The sequence below is a fragment of the Bombus terrestris genome, chromosome 4, assembly GCF_910591885.1.
Source record: "Bombus terrestris chromosome 4, iyBomTerr1.2, whole genome shotgun sequence".
In the NCBI taxonomy this organism is placed as follows: domain Eukaryota; kingdom Metazoa; phylum Arthropoda; class Insecta; order Hymenoptera; family Apidae; genus Bombus; species Bombus terrestris.
In genome coordinates, this window is record NC_063272.1 from 6,971,804 (window position 1) to 6,988,834 (window position 17,031).

The following is a 17,031-nucleotide window of genomic DNA, read 5'->3' on the forward strand; positions in this document are numbered from 1 at the left end:
AATAAGTGTACTATTTTTAGCTTGAAATTTTACAAAAATTTGGATATTTTCAAAATTCTTCTTCTCAAATATTGTGATATCTAAATTAACAATAGACAATAATGAGAATACCTGAGAGTCGTTTCTTCCTTGATAGATCAGTTGTTGTATATTTCTTGTCCATTTTTCGCTTATCTCTTATTTTTCCAAATTACCCGTTAGTCGTCGTAAATTTATGTCCATAACCAATCACAACTGAATTTAATTGGTGGTTCATCTTCTATTCTTTCACCAATTCTGCAATATAGAAAGCTTGTCATTTTCAGTCAATTCTACGATATTTACTTTCAATCGAGCGTATTATATAAGGTTTTATTTTTAATAACCTACATTGCGTTTCTTCATAGAGAATCAAACGCCAAACGATCTAGCACAAAAATAAATTAAGAATAACAGTATTACTTGCTCAGACGTTAACAATAACATTGGACGAAGAACAGATTGCAATGTTAATTATTGGGATAATAAGGACATTCTGCATAGAAGAACCACTTCAGACAATAACTGTCATGACGAATAGGTATATTTTGTAGCAAGAAGCTAATGTTTCACATATTACGACTACCTGATACAAACCGAAATCGACACTCCTCGACGGCTGTTCGTCTTTATCAAATCCATTGATCAAAATGACGAAGAGAGTACACCAAGGAAATGTTGCTGTGAAGTTCGCGGCGTCTGTGGAAATACTGTCGTTGCGACAAATTTTCTCCCTTCTAACACCTAAAAAAAAAAAAGAAAAAAATAAGACTAAACTGAAAATCAGAGAAAATATACAGAGGAAAAAAAGTGTACGTAGACTGCAATTTCCTCAAAGTGAGCATCTATTATGTATCAATTTCTTGAGAGGCGTTAATGACCTCGATCGATGCCGCGGAATGACTGTAATTTCCATGCATTATAAATTACTTCTATAGACAGACGGCACGAACAAATTCAAGAGGAAACGATAACAGTGGAAATAATAAATCGTGGCGAGGTGTTGTCGGATGATTCCTCGAGTTTTCCACACAGAAGTTCTTCAGTTATCGAAGCGAGATGGACGTGTTCTATCGGCAGTACAATATTTATCGTATACTACTGAGTGTCTTAGGACTCTGGCCATATCACAAGTTGATTTACTCAAAGATTCACAGAATATCGATTTCTGTTATTATGCTCGCCTACATAGTTTTCCAGGTAACCAGAATTCATTATTATTATGCTTCCAATTTATGTGCACCGCATCTTTTATTGCGAATCTACTCGTCACAAATTCGTGAGAAGATAAATATGTTGTTGTATTAACACTATACAACGATGTGGTGTCCGTCTTGAAATAAAGAATTAACAGAATATGTTTTTAGGTTTTATCGCTTTTTAAATCTGGTATTACATTTCGAGGTTGCATCGTAACGTTATCTGCAACCTGTCCAGTTGCGATCTATTTCATGCGATATGTCACTTCCGTAGCAATGTTCCCAGTGGTATGTGATGCTCTAATTTGAACTCTAGTTCAACTTTAGTGAACCAAATTCAATTAAAGAGATTAATATATATTTTTTCATGTGGGTATAGACCAAATATATTTTTGACAATCTACGCACGATAAACACCACGCTGAAAGATCAACTTGAAGTTCAGATACTGATGAAATACGTCGATTATTCGACTTATATAATTTCCATTTTCTTATGTAAGAAAACGTTTTCCATGTTCAAAGAATTTGTCGCTGTAGTCGCGATTATCTTAATGTCTGAATATTTCGTTCCGAATATTATGTAAATGTAAAATTGTGAAACTTCAATATGTGATTGGCTTTATTAGGGGAAACGATAAATGCCGAATCCTTTGCACAAGTTTTATATCAGAAATACTGTTCCTTTAAGACGATTATATGGTAAATATGTGTTATTCAAAGGAGAAAAGTAAGGAACTACTTTCGTTATCGCGGTTACGAGACTAACATCATTTGCTAGTCCAAAAAAAATCGGATGCAAAGATATCATGGTATCATTAAACCACCATCTTCTCATTTTAGTGTTATGTTGCTTGTGGATCTTATTCGCAACGTCATTTGTTTTCACTCCGATAACGTTGGATCTGCTACTGCCCTTGAACGAATCTCGGAGACGTTATTTTTCCTACTTTACAATGTTTTCTCACGACCGGATAGAGTATCTTGATATAGCATGCGTGAATATCCTTGTTGTTCATACAATTGGAATGTTGTCTCTGGCGGGTACGGAACTGATGTTGGTTCTCTTTGCCCACTACATGTGCGGATTGTTCGACATAACTAGGTATGAATGAATATGCTGACTTTTCTCTTTTTCACATAGTCAGTACGTTGCAACAGATAACTTACAGCACTTACAACGTTACAATGGTCGTGATTGTCAGGTAAATATACGATATCCAAAACATCTAATCAATGCCATTTCAGGGGGGATATGTTTCAGAACGGATGATTAATATTGAAGTCATAGAATTTCAGTGAATTTATTTAATTGCGATTTACCTAGCTCACATTCTCGCAAAGGGTCCTTCTCAGACTTTCCTATTTTGGTCGTATGTGCTGCATGTTTCAGATGAAATTGTTTGTATGTATTCTTATGACGACAATGTATTTTAGTCAAACACAGCTTTCAAATTAGTCGACCTAAGAGAAATGATTATCTGTGTGATCATTTAATTCTTCTAAATATATCTCAATACAGTCAATAGTGCGATATTTTGCAGACTGTTGGCTGATTGGGGTTAATTCAAACGATTGCATCCGAAATTCCTTGTTAGGTTATATTTGTCTAAAAATTTCCGCACGTTTTTAGCTATCGAATGCGAAAAACAATTGCGGGTCTGTCTTCGTCGAGGCAGATCGACCCGAATTTCAGGGACTTCCGGCACGTTGTGGATAGTCATACGAATACACTACAGTTGGTATATTCGACTATAATGAGTATTTGATTGTAAATATCTAAGCTGATCTCTCTTTATTTTCCATGCATTTCCTACCAACGTTTGGTGTGGAACTCATTCGCTGGATGAAGGCTCATTGATTACGCATTATCGAATTACATGGTACATTATCTTCCGCCATGTTCTGTGTTTCTAGTTTCTTTCTCTGTGTGTTTGCATCGAGTAAGTATCCTTTCATTTCTGCACGTTATTGGAAAAAGGTAACATCCTCAATGAATGTAATATGTGAAACTATTCTCGAAACCTTTTGGCTTTCGCAATTCTTTTTCTTATAATTGGTACATCGTACAAGTGATATCTGAAAAGAAATACTATCTCACATTGGTTATAAATATATACTGATGGTTTATACAAATATCGTTAACGTCAACCGAATATTCCAGATCAATTTGTTTTGTATAATTTCGAAGAGGAGTGAACTGAAAAGTATCGTGTATCATTACTTTTGTTAGAATGATAGAATTTACGAGAAAGGCACTCGCATAATGGCGAACGATTGAACAGAATGGGAAAATTGATTCTAATTTATGCTATCGTTTTACAGCTTACAAATGCTATAACAAATGCGAATGATCAAACAGAAATCTTCATTTGTAGTATGTTCGTTATCATTCATATGGTGATCTTATACCTATGTCACTATTCTGGACAAATTTTAATAGATCGTAGTCTGGACGTGTTCAAGGAAACGTAAGCTCAAATATGGCTAAATGTGGTTGTTCTTAAATAATTTTCTGTTTGTCTAAATGTTTCTATTTACTAAGTAAATAACACGATTATATTACTAGAGTATTGTAAGAGATACAACAATATGCAGGTACAATTCTACATGGTATTGCATGCCTGTAGAAGCGCAGAAGTTGTTACTCTTTATCATGTTGAGGAGTTCAACGGAAAGTGTGATAGACCTTTTCGGATTTTTCGCTGCTTCTCATGTCGGTTTTTCGAAGGTAATTTTTTCAGTCTGTTACTGTATAATCGTTGTCTGATATCTGCTAGTTAAATGTTATTGCATTTCAGATGCTGAGTACGTCTTTCTCGTACTTTACTATGATATACTCTCTTCAGTAGAATTTCTCCAGCATAATTGACTGTACGATTGCTGTTGATAGTAGTGACTGTGTTGAATTAATATTTAATAATAAATAATTTATATCAGTCATTGCTTTATATTTCATTCTTCCGGAAATTTTGAAGTGGATTAGAATTTCGAATTTCAATTAATTTTACGTTTCCCATTTTTCACTCTTTTTAAGTCAGATACATTTAATGGAATTGTTTCCGTAGCATTATATCTTCAATCGCGTTTATTTCGGATGTCAGACATAATATTTGATGTTACTTAAAACATCGTATTAACATTGTGCACTGCGTTATTATTAGACAGAAGATATAATTGCGAACGAATAATAGATATAAGAATTAAGACAATATTTTAGTGTCTCTCTGATACTGGAATACTGTGACGAGCACTGTTTTTAAAAGTTTGAACGAGATAAAAGGACATACACATAATTCCGAAACCGAATATAAACACAATTTTGGTAATATTGGAATTCTGTTTCTGTAAGCCATAGGAAATGTGACTTATGTCGTTCCTTCCCTGTGATCGTATAAAACCAAAAATTGAATTTATGCTTGATTACTTTCGTGCGATCCTCGATCAAGATTAAACGAGTATTTTTTTTTCCTTTTCGGAATGATCGATAAGGTTTATGAGTTTAGAATCGTTAAAATATTAGTGACTCTTACAATAACAACTTTTATGTAATCCCATACATTTCAACATGATAATTCAGACTGTTGAAATTATTAAAATGTAGCATATTTTATATTTTTTTTTAAACTGAAATAACACCACATGCATAGAAAAAATTCACTTCACGTTTTATAATTTAGGTACATGGAAGTTATAGTATCATAATATGCAACACTTTTTCCATGATATATTGTACTACTAATAAGAATTGTAGAACTAATAATAAATTCTTAGTTTGACGACAGACGATTCTTTTTAATTGTCCAGTATATTAGTCACAGAATTCCTATAGAAAATCTGTTGTTGAACGATATCTGGTGCTCATAAAATTACCAGCTTGAAATTTCACAAAGATCTGGATATACAATCAAAATTGCTGTTCTCAAATATGGAGACATCTAAATTGACAAGCGACAATAATGTGAATACCTGAGTCATTTTTTACCTGATAGGACCAGTCGTTGTTGTACATCCTTTATCCATTTGTCGCGTAGGTTTAATTTTTCCGAATTACTCGATAGTCATCGTAAATTCATGTTCACAACCTATCACTACTGAAATTAATTGCTACTTCATCCTCCATTCTTTCACCAAATCTGCAACAGAGAAAGCTTGTCATTTTTAGTCAATTCTACGATATACATTTTCAATCTCTTCAATTTTCAACTTCCAACAGTATTTCAACTAATATTCAACATTCGCTAATATTGTACTTTCAATCGTATGTACTATATTAGATTTTATTTATAATATAGCAATAATATCCGACATTGCGTTTCTTCATCGAGAATCAAACGCCAAACAACTAGCACAAAAATAAATTAAGAATAACAGTATTACTTGCTCAGAAGTTAACAATAACATTGGACGAAGAACAGATTGCAATGTTAATTATTGGGATAATAAGGACATTCTGCATAGAAGAACCACTTCAGACAATAACTGTCATGACTAATAGGTATATTTTGTTGCAAGAATCTGATGTTTCACATATTACGACTACCTGATACAAATCGAAATCGTAAACTGTTGATACTCCTCGACGGCTGTTCGTCTTTGTCAAATCCATTGATCAAAATGACGAAAAGAGTACACCAAGGAAATGTTGCTGTGAAGTTCGCGGCGTCTGCGGAAATACTGTCGTTGTGACAAATTTTCTCCCTTCTAACACCTAAAAAAAAAAAAAAAAAAAAAAATAAGACTAAACTGAAAATAAGAGAAGACATGCAGAGGAAAAACATTGTACGTAGACTGCAATTTTCTCAAAGTGAGCATCTATTATGTATCAATTTCTTGGAAGGCGTTAATGACCTCGGTCGATGCCGCGGAATGACTGCAATTTCCATGCATTATAAATTACTTCTATAGACAGACGGCACGAACAAATTCAAGAGGAAACGATAACAGTGGAAGTAATAAATCGTGGCGAGGTGTTGTCAGATGATTCCTCGAGTTTTCCGCACAGAAGTTCTTCAGTTATCGAAGCGAGATGGACGTGTTCTACCGGCAGTACAATACTTATCGTATACTACTTAATGTCTTAGGACTCTGGCCATATCACAAGTCGATTTACTGTACGATTCACAGAATATCGATTTCTGTCATTATGCTTGCCTATATAGTTTTCGAGGTAACTAAAATTCATTATTATTATGCTTCCAATTTTTGTGCACTGCGACGTTTTATTGAAAATCTACTCGTTACAAATTCGTGAGAAGGTAAATATGTTATTGTATTAAGACTATACAACTATGTGATGTACTTCTTGACATAAAGAATTAAGAGAATATGTTTTTAGGTATTATCGCTTTTTAAATCTGGTATTACATTTCGAGGTTGTATCGTAACGTTATCTACAATCTGTCCAATTACGGTCTTTTTCATACGATATGTCACTTTCATAGCATTGTTTCCAGTGGTACGTGATACTCTATTGTGAACCCTAGTTCAACTTTAATGAACTAAAGTTTAACTATAGAGATTGATATATATTTTTTTCATCTGGGTATAGACTAAATATATTTTTGACAATCTACGCACGATAAACACCACGCTGAAAGATCAACTTGAAGTTCAGATACTGATGAAATACGTCGATTATTCGACATATATATTATTCATTTTCCTATGTAAGAAAACATTTTCAATATTCATAGAATTTGTTACTGTAATCGCGATTTCCTTTATGTGATTGGCTTTATTAGAGAAAACGATAAATGCCGAATCCTTTGCACAAATTTTATGTCAGGAATACTGTTCCTGTAAGACGATTATATGGTGAATATGTGTTATTCAAAGGAGAAAAGTAAGGAACTACTTTCGTTATCGCGGTTACGAGACTAACATCATTTGTTAGTATAAAAAAAAATCGGATGCAAAGATATCATGGTACCATTAAACCATCCTCTTCCCGTTTTAGGCTCAAGTTGCTCATGGACTTTATTAGCAGCGTCGTATGTCTTCACTCCGATAACATTGGATCTGCTAATGCCTTTGAACGAATCTCGAAGACGTTATTTTTCCCTCTTAACAACGTTTTCTCACGACCGCATAGAGTATGTCGATATGGTATGCGTGAATATACTAATTGTTCATACAATTGGATTGTTGTGTCTGGCGGGTACGGAACTGATGTTGGCTGCGTTTGCCCACTGGATGTGCGGAATGTTCGAGATAACTAGGTATGAATGAAAATGCTGACTTTTCCCCTTTTCAAATGGTCATTGCGTGCAACAGACACTTTACAACACTTACAACGTTACAATTGTCATGATGGTCGGATAAATATACGATATGCAAAACATTCAAACAATGCCATTTAAACGGAGAACGTGTTTCACAGCGGATCGTTAATATTGCTGTCGTAGAATTTCAGTAAATTTATTCAATTACGATTTACCTAACTCTCATTCTCAGACTTTCCTATTTTGCTCGTATGTGCTGTATGTTTCAGATGAAATTGTTTGTATGTATTCATATGGCCACAATCTATTTTCACTAAACTCAGCTTTAAAATCAATCGACCGAAGAGAAATGGTTACCTGTGTGATCAGTTAATTCTAATAAATATATCTCAATACAGTCATTAGTACGATAATTCGCAGGCTGTTAACTAATTAGGGTTAATTCAGACGATACAAAGTGAAATTCTTTGTTAAGTCATATTTGTCTAAAAATTTGTGCACTTTTTTAGCTATCGGTTGCGAAAAACAATTGCGGATCTGTCTTTGTCGAGGCAGATCGACTCGAATTTCTGGAACTTCCGACACGTTGTGGACTGTCATAGAAATACATTACAGTTGGTACCTTCAACTATGAGTATTTGATGGTACAAATTTAAGCTGATCCTACTTTATTTTCCATGCATTTCCTGCCGACGTTTCTTGTGGAATTCATTCGCCGGATAAAGGTTCATCGATTACGTATTATCGAATTACATGGTACATTATCTTCCGCCATGTTCTGTGTTTCTAGTTTCTTTCTCTGTGTGTTTGCATCGAGTAAGTATCCTTTCATTCCTGCACTGTGTTGGTAAAAGCTAAAATCCTCAATGAATGTAATGTGTGAGAGCACATTCTCAAGGTTTTTAGACTTTTCTCTTCTTTCTCTTATAAATGGTACATTGTAAAAGTGAAATCTGAAAAGGAATACTACCTTGCATTGGTTATGAATATATATAGATAGTTTATACACGTACCGTTAGCGTTGCTCAAATATTTCAAACGAGAGTCAACTGAAAAGAGTGTCCATTAACATTACTTTTGTTAGAACGAAAGAATTTGCGAAAGAAGATAAATAATGACGAACGACTGAATAAAAGGGGAAAATTGATTCTAATTATTCCTAATGTTTTACAGCTTTCAAATGCTGTAACAAATGTGAATGATCAAACAGAAATCTTCATCTCTAGTATGTTCGTTATCAGCCATATAGTGCTCTTATATCTATGTCACTATTCTGGACAAATTTTAATAGATCATAGTCTGGACGTGTTCAAGGAAACGTAAGCTGAAATTTCGCTAAATGTGGTTGTTCTATTGTTGTCCATTTAATAATTTTCTATTTGTCTAAATGTTTCTATTTACTAAATATATAACACGATTGTATTAGTAGTGTATGTTAAGAGATACAACAATATGCAGGTACAATTCTACATGGTATTGCATGCCTGTAGAAGCGCAGAAGTTGTTGCTCTTTATCATGTTGAGGAGTTCAACGGAAAGTGTGATAGACCTTTTCGGATTTTTCGCTGCTTCTCATGTCGGTTTTTCGAAGGTAATTTTTTCAGTCTGTTACTATATAATCGTTGTCTGATATCTGCTAGTTAAATGTTATTGCATTTCAGATGCTGAGTACGTCTTTCTCGTACTTTACTATGATATACTCTCTTCAGTAGAATTTCTCCAGCATCATTGACTTTACGATAGTTGTTGGTAGTAGTGATATGAATTAATATTTAATAATAAATAATTTACATTCATCACTGGTTTATGTTTCATTCTTTTGAAAATTCTGAAGGGGAACAGAATTTGGATTTTCAATTAATTTTACGTTTCCCATTTTTCACTCTTGTCATGATAAATTGAATTTTCGACCACTCGCGGAGAGTCGCGATTGCGAGGAAACACGTCAACGGGAATCGTAAATTCCCGTTACGATTAGATAATCGACGCCACGAAATGATCGATCCCCTATTTCGATTAGGATAATAGAGGTAGTTAAATTGAATATGGCACTGATATAACAAGTTACAAATCACAGTTTATTCCAACAAGTTGTTAAAGAAGATAGTTACGCTGGTGCGTATGTATGAGTTAAGTAAGTGACTGATCTAAGGGTGTAAAACCGGTCAAAAGGATGTTGACTGTTTGAAAGATGGAAAATCAGTGAAGCTTGGCGACGTTGACGTGGCGGAGGAAAGCTAAGGGTGGGTGTGTCCAGCGCACGGGACCGTCGGATTTGTTGATGCTAATTTGCGTAGAAGAATGAGGTAAATATGCTTCGTTCTTAATTGGTTATTTGCTATGGTGGTGGGTGATGTAGGATGCCAACCGCCCTCGAGATAAAGTTGATAGTGAGAGGACTTATACGTGAGAAAAGAAAACTTTTCCGTGTCAACCTATGGTGGACAATAAACTTTAGAAAACAATGCAAGGAAAGAATATTCGTTCGGTCTGAAGGACCTTGACTAGCAAATTCCTGGGATTTATGGTAAGTACTTGAGATTATTGAAGGTACGCAGGAAGGATCTGCGGACTTCTGGTTGCCATCCTGACCGCGGTGTGTGGCCTGCTCTAGGCAGAATGTCGCCCGACCTAACATAAATACATTCAACAAAAAAGATTTTATAGTGTTATATTTACAACCGCGTGTGTTTCGAATGATAGACATAATATTTGATTTTACTGAAAATATGATATTAATATTGTACATTGCGTTATTAGTATACAGAAAATGTAATTGCGAACGAACAATTGGTATAATTATTAAGACTGGTTTGAATAGATAAGTACACGCATAATTCCGCAGTCGAATACAAACACAATTTTGGTAATGTTAGAATTCGTTTCCTGTAAGACGTAGGAAATGTGACCTATGATGCTCTTTCTCTGTGATTTTCATCTACAATCAAAAATCGGAGTTATGTTTGATTTTTTCGTGCGATCATCCATCGAGAATAAACGAATATTTCTTTCCTTTTCGGAATGGTCGAAAATGTTTATGAGTTTAGATTTGTTAATCTTTATGTAATACCATAGATATCAACATAATAATTCTTTTTATTGAAATTATTAAAATGTAGCATATTTCATATTTTTTTTTGAACCGAAATAACACCACATGCATGGATAAACTTCACTTGACGTTTTATAATTTAAGTACGTGGAAGTTATAGTATCATAATATGCAACACTTTTTCCATGATATATTGTCACGCCTCTGTATATATTTTAAGATCATTCGTTTCTATTTATTTCAGTACTAATAAGAAATTCTTAATTTGACGACAGAAGATTCTTTTCAATTGTCCCGTATATTAGTCACAGAATTCCTATAGAAAATCTATTGTTGAACAATATCTGGTGCTCATAAAATTACCAGCTTGAAATTTCACAAAAATCCGGGTATATATTGAAAACTGCTGTTCTCAAATATGGAGACATCTAAATTGACAAGCGACAATAATGAGAATATCTGAGTCATTTTTTCCCTGATAGGACCAGTCGTTGTTGTACATCCTTTATCCATTTGTCGCGTATGTCTAATTTTTCCGAATTACTCGATAGTCATCGTAAATTCATGTCCATGACATATCACTACTGAAATTAATTACTGGTTCATCTTATAAAATTTCACCAAATCTACAACAGAGAAAGCTTGTCATTTTCTGTCAATTTTACAATATTCATTTCCAATCATGTGTATTATATTAAATTTTATCATACTAGATATTATCACATTTGATTTTATCTGCAATATCGTATTAATATCCCACATTGCGTTACTTCATAGAGGATTGAACGCCAAACGAGTCTTTTTCTAGCGTAAGAATAAATTAAGCATAATAGTATTACTTACTCAGAGGTTAACGATAGCATTGCAAAAAGAACAGATTGCAATGTTAATTATTGTGAAGATCAGGATACTCAGCAAACAAGAACCACTTCAGACAATAATTGTCACAACGAGTATATATTTTGTTGCCAAAGGCTGATGTTTCAAATGTCACGACTACCTGATACAAATCGAAAGTTAACACTTTACGATTTGATACTCCTGAACGGCTGTTCGTCTTTGTCAAATCCATTGAACAAAGTGACAAAGGGAGCACACCAAAGAAATGTTGCTGTGAAGTTCGCGGCGTTTGCGGAAATACTGTCGTTGCGACAAATTTTCTCCCTTCTAACACTTAAAAAAAAAAAAAAAGAAAAAATAAGATAAAACTGAAAATAAGAGAAAACATGCACAGGAAAAACATTGTACGTAGACTGCAATTTTCTCAAAGTGAGCATCTATTATGTATCAATTTCTTGGGAGGCGTTAATGACCTCGGTCGATGCCGCGGAATGACTGTAATTTCCATGCATTATAAATTACTTCTATAGACAAACGGCACGAACAAATTCAAGAGGAAACGATAACAGTGGAAATAATAAATCGTGGCGAGGTGTTGTTGGATGATTCCTCGAATTTTCCGCACAGATGTTCTTCAGTTATCGAAGCGAGATGGACGTGTTCTACCGGCAGTGCAATACTTATCGTATACTACTGAGTGTCGTAGGACTCTGGCCATATCACAAGACGATTTACTCAACGATTCACAGAATATTGATTTCTGTTATTATACTCGCCTACATAGTTTTCCAGGTAACCAGAATTCATTATTATTTTAGCTAATTTATTTGGTAATTATGCTTCCAATTTATGTGCACCGCAACTTTTATTGCAAATCTGCTCGTTACAAATTTGCGAGAAGATAAATATGTTATTGTATTAACACTATACAACGATGTGACGTCCGTCTTGCAATAAAGAATTAACAGAATATGTTTCTAGGTTTTATCGCTTTTTAAATCTGGTATTACATTTCGAGGTTGCATCATAACGTTATCTGCAACTTGTCCAATTACGGCCATTCTCATGCGATATGTTTCTTCCGTAGCAGTGTTTCCAGCGGTACGTTGTGCTCTAAAGTGAATCTGTGAAATTCAAATAAATATATTCATATATATTTTTTCATGGGGATACAGACTGAATGCCTTTTTGACTATCTACGCACGACAGAGACCATGCTGAAGGATCAATTTGAAATTCACATACTGATGAAATACGTCGATTATTCGACTTCCATAATCCATATTTTCCTATGTATGAAAACATTTTCTGTGGTCGTGCAGTTCGTCACCGTACTCGCGATTATCTTAGTATCTGGATACCTTCTTCCGAATATTACGTAAACGTAACATTGTCAAACTTCGTTTATGTGATTGGCTTTATTCGACAAAACGAGAAATGTCGAATCCCTTGCACATGACGAAGTATTGTGTCAGAAATACTGTTCCTTTAATACGATTATATGGTAAATATGTGTTATTCAAAAGAAAACAGTGAGAAACTGCTTCCGTTGTCGTGGGTACGAGACTAACAGCATTTGATAGTACAAAAGCGATCGGGTGCAAAGATATCACGCTATAATTATACCATCCTCTTCCCGTTTTAGGCTTATGTTGCTCATGGACTTTATTAGCAGCGTCGTATGTCTTCACTCCGATAACATTGGATCTGCTAATGCCTTTGAACGAATCTCGAAAACGTTATTTTTCCCTCTTAACAATGTTTTCGTACGATCGGATAGAGTATGTCGATATGGTATACGTGAATATCCTAGTTGTTTATACAATTGGACTGTTGTGTGTGGCGGGTACGGATCTGACCTTTGTTGTGTTTGCCCACTACATTTGCGGAATGTTCGAGATAACTAGGTATGAATGAAAATGCTGACTTTTCAGCAATATATACCTTACATCACTTACAACGTTAGGATGTTCATGATTGTCAGGTCAACACACGATGTCCAAAATATTCACACAATGACATTTAAACAGGGAACATGTTTTGCAGCGGATCATTAATGTCGTAGAATTTTAGTGATTATATTTCATTGCGATTTACCTGGTTCTCACTCTCGCGAAGGGTCATTCTCAGACTTTCCTATTTTGCTCGTATGCGCTGCATGTTTCAGATAAAATTGTTTGTATGAATTCTTATGGCGACAATGTATTTTAGTCAAACACAGCTTTTAAATCAGTCGACTTAAGAGAAATGGTTATCTGTGTGATCATTTAATTCTCATTAATATATCTCAATACAGTCAATAGTGCGCTATTTTGCAGACTGTTCGCTGATTGGGGTTAATTCAAACGATTGCATGCGAAATTCCTTGTTAGGTTATATTTGTCTGGAAATTTCCGCACGTTTTTAGCTATCGGATGCGAAAAACAATTGCGGGTCTGTCTTCGTCGAGGCAGATCGACCCGAACTTCAGGGACTTCCGCTACGTCGTAGACAATCACAGGAATACACTACAGTTGGTACATTCGATTATAATGGGTATTCGATAGTAGATATCTAAGCTGATCGTACTTTGTTTTCCATGCATTTCCTGCCGACGCTTCTTGTGAAATTCATTCGCTTGATAAAGTTTCATCAATTACTTATTATCGAATTATACGATACATTATCTTCTGCCATCTGCTGTAGCCGTGGTGTCTGTTTCTGTGAGTTTGCATCGAGTAAGTATCCTTTCAATTCTGCACGTTGTTGGGAGAAACCAAAATCCTCAATGAATGTAATGTGTGAGAGCACCTTCTCGAAGTTTTACACCTTCTCTTCTCTTTCTCTTATAAATGGTACACTGTAAAATTGAAATCTGATAAGGAATACTATCTTCCATTGGTTATGAATATATATGGATAGTTTATACAAATATCGGTAACGTCGACCGAATGTTTCAGATCAATATGTTGCACATAGAGTTCAGATATTTCGAACGAAAGTAAATTAAAATATTTCCTTTATCATTACTTTTGTTAGGAGAATAGAATTTACGAGAAAAGACACTGACATTATGCGGAACGATTGAACAGAATGGAAAAATTAATTCTAATATATCCTAATGTTTTGCAGCTTTCTAAAATGATAACAGACGCGAAAGATGAAAAAGAAATCTTCATGTGTATCTTTTTCCTTATTAGTCATTTAGCATTCTTGTACATATCTTGCTATTCCGGACAAATTATAATAGATCGCAGTCTGAACGTGTTTAAGGAATCGTAAGCTGAAATTTGACTAAATGTGGTTGTTCTATTGTTGTCCATTAAATAGTTTTCTATTTGGCTAAATGTTTCTATTTACTAAGTAAGTAACACGATTATATTACTAAAGTATTTTAAGAGATGCAACAATATGCAGGTACAATTCTACATGGTATCGCATGCCTGTGGAAGCACAGAAGTTGTTACTCTTTATCATGTTGAGGAGTTCAACGGAAAGTACAGTAAATATTTTCGGATTTTTCGTTGCTTCTCATGCCGGTTTCACGACGGTAATTCTTTCAGTCTGTTACTGTTTAATCGATACCATATGCCTGTTAATTAAATGTTATCGCATTTCAGTTGCTGAGCACGTCTTTCTCATACTTTACCGTGATATACTCAAGTCAATAGAATGTTTAATGCATCATTGACTTATGGTGTTGACAGCAGCGAAATTGTTACTTGAAGTCGGATTTCTGATAGTCAACGTGTGCATTCGCCGTTTTAGTGAATAAAGTTGACGTTTCTTGATTATGCCGTTTAAAATGCATACACTAGAAGTAACTATTATACCATAGTGTGAGCTTTAATAATTAGTATGTTATTGTTACATATTAATGTATTATAATATATAGTCACTCTCTTCTTTCTTTCAATTTTATACTGAAGGATATGCCATATTTAAAAGCATAGTAAATCTAACACTCAGCACTGCTTACTTTTGTAACCGAATACAAATTTAAATAACTTCATTTGTATGCAATCGAGCACTACACTACACGTACGCTATCTAGCGCAACAAACAGAGTACTATAATAACAGGTGGCACCTGTTTTATTGCGAAGTTTGAGGTAGGTAGCTAATAAACTTGTATTATAAATGTTGTAATCTTTTACAAAACTTCTTCTATGAATATATGTTTTATATTTGTTGTACGAAACGATTACATTGATAAGGTTTTACATAAACCTACGAATTTACACACCTATCAATAGCTTTCCTCCAGGACAGCTACGTCACCGAACTTCACTGGTTTATTATCCTTAGCTCAGTCATTATCTTAACTGCTTTTTCGTACTTAGAACAGTCACCATTTCTTGATTGGTTTTCCGATCATTGATCAGTCATCAGTTCAACTTACTATTTCCACTTCGCTGAAAATACATCTACACGCACCTCGCGTAAATATTTATAGCTACAAAGTTATTGGAATAAAATGTATTTTGATTTGTTAACTGAGCGTTATCACCCATTCAACCTCCTCTATTATGCTAACAGAAATAGGAGATCGACCAATTCATGGCGTCGATTATCAAATCGTAACAGGAATTTGCGACTCTCGTCAGCGCACTTCTTCGCGATCACGGCTCTCCGCGAACGGTCGAACACCCTCCTATAGCAGGATATCCTTGTAACATGATTTCGATTGCGACACGAATTAACAGTGTTATAGTAGGATGGTCTGCATTTACTTTACTCTTATAATTGTTTGTGGTTGCTACATTTTATATTATATTTAACTATCGCTTTATGGTTCATCGTAATTGAATTATTATGACATAATTGAAAGTGAAAATAATCTGTTAGATCCAAGAATGCAAATCGTTTGAAAATATCTGATATATAGTTTTATGGAAGGCAAAAGTATAATTATTAAGGCAAGCAATATCTTAATATATTACTCATACTGGAATATTATGACGAGTAATTTTCAAAATTAGACTGTTTTTAAAAGAACACACGTATATAAACACCATTTTGGCAATGTTGGAATTCCTATCCTGTAAAACGTAGGAAATATGGCTTATGTCGTCCTTTCCTTGTGATCGTATAAAACCAAAAATTGAACTTTTCTTTTTCGGGAATAGTCAAACAGCTTTACGAGTTTAGAATCGTTAAAATATTATTGACTCTTATAATAACAATGTTTATGTAATTCCATACATTTCAACACCATAATACGAACTGTTGAAATTCTTAAAACAGGGGATATTTTATATTTTCTTTAAAATCGTAATAACACCTTATGTATTACTTGCAGCTTGAAATTTCATAAAAATCTGAATATGTTTTGAAAATTGTTGTTCTCAAATATCGATACATTTATACTGACACGCGACAATAATGAAAATACCTGAGTCATTTCTTCCTTCATAGTATCAGTCGTTGATGTATATCCTTTGTCCATTTCTCGCGTATTGCTAATTTTTCCGAATTATCTAATTACGTAATTTATACGAATCGTTAGACAGTTTAAATTCATGTCCATGACCTATCACTACTGAAATTAATTGCTGGTTCATCTTCTATTCTTTCACCAAACAGAGAAAACTTATCACTTTCAGTCAATTCTACGATATTCATTTTCAATTACCTGATACAAATCAAATTCCCGAACTGTTGCTGCTCCTCGGCGGCTGTTCCTCTTTGTCAAATCCGTTGATCAAAATGACGAATAAA

General features: G+C 34.3%; 2 protein-coding genes and 1 long non-coding RNA gene across 5 annotated transcripts in view; 2 read left to right on the forward strand and 1 right to left on the reverse strand.

The window, feature by feature from the left end:
- The window catches only part of LOC100646409 (mannosyl-oligosaccharide 1,2-alpha-mannosidase IA), a 702,484-nt gene that overhangs the window by 572,444 nt on the left and 113,009 nt on the right, over positions 1 to 17,031 (forward strand). The gene's annotated exons all lie outside the window — the stretch shown is intronic.
- LOC110119252 overlaps positions 1 to 17,031 on the reverse strand; it is a 22,573-nt gene continuing 5,542 nt past the window's right edge. The window contains exons 2-5 of the long non-coding RNA XR_007223629.1: positions 5,760 to 5,927; positions 5,202 to 5,352; positions 616 to 762; positions 1 to 276 (exon numbers count right to left, since the gene is read on the reverse strand). This is a non-coding gene — a long non-coding RNA (uncharacterized LOC110119252). The remainder of the gene's footprint in view (positions 277 to 615; positions 763 to 5,201; positions 5,353 to 5,759; positions 5,928 to 17,031) is intronic.
- Positions 5,921 to 17,031, forward strand: part of LOC110119244 — a 24,939-nt gene continuing 13,828 nt past the window's right edge. The window contains exon 1 of the mRNA XM_048404818.1: positions 5,921 to 7,437. The gene's annotated coding sequence lies outside the window, so the exon portion shown is untranslated. The remainder of the gene's footprint in view (positions 7,438 to 17,031) is intronic.